This window comes from Anopheles moucheti, chromosome 3 (assembly GCF_943734755.1).
Source record: "Anopheles moucheti chromosome 3, idAnoMoucSN_F20_07, whole genome shotgun sequence".
NCBI lineage: Eukaryota > Metazoa > Arthropoda > Insecta > Diptera > Culicidae > Anopheles > Anopheles moucheti.
Genome location: NC_069141.1, coordinates 9636753 through 9642752, shown reverse-complemented (window position 1 = coordinate 9642752; position 6000 = coordinate 9636753).

Genomic DNA, 6000 nt, shown 5'->3' with positions numbered 1-6000 from the left:
GGAAAATGTTCAGGTGCGAGCGAAACGGTTGTCGCGTTGCTGTAGCATTCTTGCGTAAGCTCGGTAAGAAATGTCAGGTAGGATTTATGCCTCGGTGACGAGCTGCTTGCAACCTAAATGCACCTTAATGTGACGTAAGTCACCCCGTTCGGGGTTCCTTTTTCCAGCAACCGATTCAACTGTGGACATCTTCACAAAGTGACAAAATAATAAAAATGTCTTGCCACAGGCAAATAAGCCTCGGCAGTCTAGAGCTTACTAAGCCCTTATTAGCACCCTTTATTAAGCCGTATTCCATGTCTAATTTTCTGCACGGTCGTGTCCTTTGCCACCTGAATGACTATCGTCAACTAGCGTGCCCACCACACGCATACGTAACCCTTCAACAGGAGGATACCTTGTCAGGGGAGGGCAACACGCATCAACAAAACCTGCCGACCCCAATGCCATAAAACCCATCGATGAAGCCGAGCTTATTTGCAGCTTAATGTGGCTTTCATAATAAAACTTTATTTCCCACTCATCTCCCATCGCCCGGGCGAAGATTTCCCGGCATCGCCGAGATCGTAGGTGCGAACCGATCGGCGATCGATCGATGATCGAACCGAAGCCTTCCACGGCCACGAAACGGCTCACAGCTGTGCCGGGCCACACTTGGAGGCGAGTGATGTGTTTCTAGCCGGGGATTTTTCTTCTCCTTTCTCTCCTTCTCTCCCTCCCTTCAACCAGCTGGCTACTGGCCGGGATGCGCGGTTGGGAAGGGAATGATAATCGATAAAAATCATCAACAAACACTTGATGCTTAGGGACAGGGCGAGCAGCCAGATAAAAGGAAAAAGAATGTCGTATCATAAAGCGTCTATTCGGAGAAGAGTGGCCACCGGGGCACCGTACATATCTTAGGCGCTACCCGCGTGGAAGTAGTATTGTGATTAAGAATTTAAAATGACTCAAAGAAACATATTGATACATCGACATTTGCCAAACGTTTGTTTATATTAATTCTTCAACCTTTTATAATCAAAGTTTGGGGCGCATAAACACACAACGATCTCCCGGGAGATTCGGGCCAATGCAATTTGGACGATGCGATCCAGCCGCTCAGACGCTACGTCTGAATGTTGGGAGGAATTTGTGTGCTGTCTTCAAATGGGCACACACCTGTCCAAACGGGCCAAACTGCACTTCGCGGATGGGCGATCGTCTAGGCCACCGCGCGAGATTTCCTTCCATGTGGAAGGCGGATGACCATCGCAACACGATGAGACACGATAAAATAGCGGGAAGAGCAGGGCCGCGAAACGGGGGGGGGGGGGGGGGCGAGCGAGGGGGTTGGGGTGAAGAAATGGGTAAGAATGTCTGCCCAGGAGACGGTGCGGACATCGTGACGAAGTGGTTGATGATTAAAGATGTTGTATAGGACACCTGTTTTTTTCTGTTGTTGTTTTATGATTATTTTTATAGCTTTTATTGATGCGGGAATATAGCTGTTAATTAGTGAGAAAATTTTAAAACAAACTCGTTCGCGTTCTCTTTTCCTTTATCATGTCCCTCCCTCCCTGTCCCGCACCGCTCCCTGTGTTTCGTGCTTCTTTTCCCTTTCCTTCAAGATCTCGTGTAAGCGCTGCACATGGACAGCTGGACGATGGAATGGTCCCCCAGTGGTTTGGTGGAACCTGCAGAGAAGGAAACGCGGGACAGGAAACGGCTGCAGTACGCACATCCGCCATCACCGACCAACACCGTCAGGCAGTTGGCCGCACAAAGCAAAAAGGCTACGATTTTCTAATTCTTTTATCACACGTTACATTCGTCGGCATTTTCCGCACGCCCGTGACCGAAGAATTCTGCTTTAATGAACATTAATGAGCGAGGCAAGTGAGTTCCTGAAGGTTTCCGGTTTTCCGACGACGTCCACGATGGGCTGTGAAAAGTGCTGATAAGCACGGCAGAAACCATTTGAATGTCCATCTCGAAGCAGTCTCCAAGAAAGGGTTTCTAGGTTAGGTTTTGTCCACCAGTGAGAGAGCAATGTTTTTTTTTCTTCGTTCCGAGCTTCAGCTCATAAGTTTTGTATCAATTTGAGCGAACCGGTTCGTTCTTTGTGATGCACTGAACGAACGGTACAGATCGATAGTTCTTTTGTCTCTCATACCTCACCAGAAGTTCCTCCATCTGACGGGTAGTTCACTCAACCTGCCGTTCCAGGACTCTCCACTTACGGTACGCTCCGTTCCAACTGCGTTACGCGTTGGTCAACTTGCGTTACAAACCGTTCTACTTGCGTCATTCAACCTGATTTCCAGCTCGTTTAATTAGTTTTACATTTAACCTATAATTCACCCGACCGATCTATGTAGATAGTTGAACCGGGGGACTATTCGCGAACTGCAGTAACATAATTTACGGAACGAAGTTCTTCCGTTCACCTAAACGAGCTGATCGATCGAGCTTATCAGGTTTAGTTTTTGTAACCCAACTCTACTCGGAAGCTTCTGCCAAGTGACACTGACGTCATCCAATAAAGTAATTCTGGAATCTTAAGTTTAAAATTTACGTCATTTTATTCGACACAGCTCCAAAACACGATCATTAACAACTTCAATGGGAAACTTCCCCCATCGACTGGTGGTCATCTTTGCTAGAAAAACGAGTTTTTAGCTTGCTGAACATTGGACATAGGAATTGATGGACAAAAACCACCATCTAAAAACTAGTTTGGCGAAATGTCCCCACTCAAAAGCACACACAGAGAAATCAATGAAACAGAAATATTATATTGCACATCTTCAAAAAAACCTCGCCGTCGACCATCGAACCGGTTGCATATGTGGCCCGCCACTAATGTGTGAAGTTTTTCTGATGCCTTTAAAGAGCGCCTTTAAGAAGCGCACGCACCATTCAAGCGTTTTGATGTTTTGCGGTGTCTCTCTTGGCTTGGACGTCGTGGCATCACCACTTCACTGCATCACTCACAGCGCCAGACACAACGACGACGAAATTCAACCTCAAACGTCCATCCGGTCCGGGCGTGAAGCGGCACGGTGTTTTCTTTCGCTTTTGTCCCCTCGTGTGGCCAGCGTGTGGCCCCCAAGTGCAAGTACCGTTGGTTGCCGGCAGCGCCCGGGGTCCCCGGGTTGATGACGGTGAGGCACAGGAATGTTCGCAGCAATTAGCCACAATGAGTAACGATCGCTGATAATTGCATTCTCGCACAGCGCAGCGTTGCAGTGTCGGTTGGGTCATCCGTTTTGGTTCGCTTTTATCACCAGCGGGACCGAAAACCCCAGCCCCAGGCAACTGATACGGGTGATCTGGGATGGTCGCGACCACATGGGCCTGAACGCAGCCCTGGCTAGCAGTTTATGAACTAGAATTTTGGTCTAGTCAAGTGATGTGTCCACGGAGCTACGCCGACCAGAGCGTCATGCTGCTTCCTTTTGGTAAGATTATTCAATTTATTAGCTTGATGAGTTTGCTTCAATTAGCGTACTCCCCCAGTCCGCCCCAAAGTGCCATGCGCGCCAGAACGTCGTCCATCGCAAGGGGTAGCAATTACGAACGATTGCAGTGCACCAGGAATTTCGACGCCACGCCGTAACGGAACCCGACCCGATCCAGCCATCACGAGATCGATCCACCCTGTGCGGTGTGTGTGTGTGTGTGGGAGCGTAAATGGAAGTAAATCACACAGCACGAGCCTGCATACCTGAACCCTTTCGAGAGACGCCCCCGTGGGTCAGGGGAAGGAGTAGTGATGGGCATAACGGTCCATTTCTTCCCACATTAGAATTAGTGCTCCGGTCCGGAGCGGAGCGTATCAGTGCGACCAATTAAGCAGCGCACCGGAAATGACCGTACGAGCGGACACCGCAGGAGGACAAGGGAACGGGGACCATACTGACGAGGTCTGCTGCTAGTTGCCATTTAGTCTGATTTGACACCGACACAATCTACCGTCCCAGAAGTGGGGTGGGGGAATGGGAAGACGAGCAAAGGTACGGACGGAACAGTTTGTCGACGTGGCTCCATGCAGTCTCTCTACGATCGAGTGACAACCGGCATGGTGCGAGGTCGGCATTGTGTGTGAAATTAACGATTTTGCGGAGATATAGACCCCAGGGGCCCTTAACCTTGAACCAAGAACCAATGGGAAAGCATTGAATTATGCGAAAGAATGATGATTTGGATAATCACAAAATTGCTCAAGAGATTTGTCAATCTTGTATTATGTTTAAGCTATTTAAAATAATGTATATATAGTTAAGAGTATTAAGAGTATTTAATATAATATTTAAGAGAAAGTTCAAATAAAACACATAACGAAAGGCAGCGCTATAGAAAAGTGTCTTCAAAGCGGTGTTAACACGTGACAGAACGCACCATCCTTATTGAATTAAGAATCGTGTAGATGTCTAGCTGATGTCACGGTTCTTATAAGTCTTATAAATAAATGTGAATCAAAAGTTCCTCCGAGCAGCAAAACCTCACCTCACCTCCACAACGGCGTAGAAGTGAATGAGGTTACCGAGCTTACAAAACTTGAAATTTACCCCACAAATATCGCCACACCAACGACACGGAACCCGACATGTGGGGCTCTGTGTGTATGAGGAAAAATTGATAAGGAAACCTGTCAGCAAGAAAAGTTAATGTCGTGGCATCGGCAAACAACGGAACGGAACGAAAAACAAACAAAACCAACCACAGAAAGGCATTCAAAACGCGGCGCAGCAGCGAGGCGCGCGCGCGCGCCTGCCGATCACTTTGCGTGCATCAGATTCGATACGGAAAGAAGGAGAACATATTTCATCGGATTTACCGCCATTTACTTTCTTCGACGACGTCCACAAATACACTTCCTTCGCACGGTTCCGATAGCAGATCCTGCGCGCATCGCTCCATTAAATGGTAAAACGAGACTGTGGCCCGTGTTGTGCCGCGCATCTTGGGTGCGGCGGCAAAGTGCAGATGACTCTCCACGGCATCCGTGTTTTATGTCCTCTGCATGGTGCACGATCCGCCCGGCGATCGACGCAAACGTTTGCAGGCGTTCGGTTTCCCCACAGCCATTTCGGCGACCGGTGTGTGCTTGTGCAGGTGGACACAAAAAGCGTTGGGTGCCGACACATCTTCAGCAATCGTCGCCGTGTGTCACTCGGTGATAAGTCAACATGCCGGTGCGGTGCTGAATTGTTGTGCGGTTTTTTTTTTTCACCCTCGACTCACACGCTGTACGAACGCTTTCCTAATATGCCAACCGGCAGAACTGGTCAGACCTCTTCAACAGATGTACAACTTTTATGAGAATTATTATATTTTTGCATAATTTTAAGATTAAAGCAGTAAAAATATGTAAATTGAGAAGCCCCGAGCGCTCAACCTGACCAGATGGCTCGGAATGGATACCATCCAGCCCGTACCATGCCCACCGCTACCATGATCTGGCCCACTATTAGCTCACAGTATACATGGCCCACCGTATTGGCTCTGGTTGGTTTCCACTTGAAGCGTGGGGTTATGGGCTAATTTCGAGAAGACTACTCACGTCCACGGTTTCGTTTTGCCTTCGTATAATCAGATCCAGCCGCAACGCACTACCAGCAATAGTAGCATGAATCGGGAAGAAAAACTTGATGGATGTAGAACTAACCAGAATGCCCCATGCTGATTTTTTGGGCGTTTGTTTCATTAACAAAACAAAATACCCATACGACCCGCGCGACAACACGACCCCGGGGGCTTAGACGGAAAATAGTTCACAGACCATCCTCGCGCATCCAATCGCTATAAATTATGGCCGTTTTCGGTCGACTTCTTCCGGTGTTTCTTGCCTACCGAGTGACTCATGATCGGAGGAGAAAAAATAAATTAATACGGACCGTTCTGAAATGGAGGGCCAATGGGAATCTAGACAGCGCAACTCATGTGTAAGTGGCTCTTGTTTTGTGTTTGATTTAAGTGATTAAAATCATATTCAGTATCGTTAAAAGATGATCA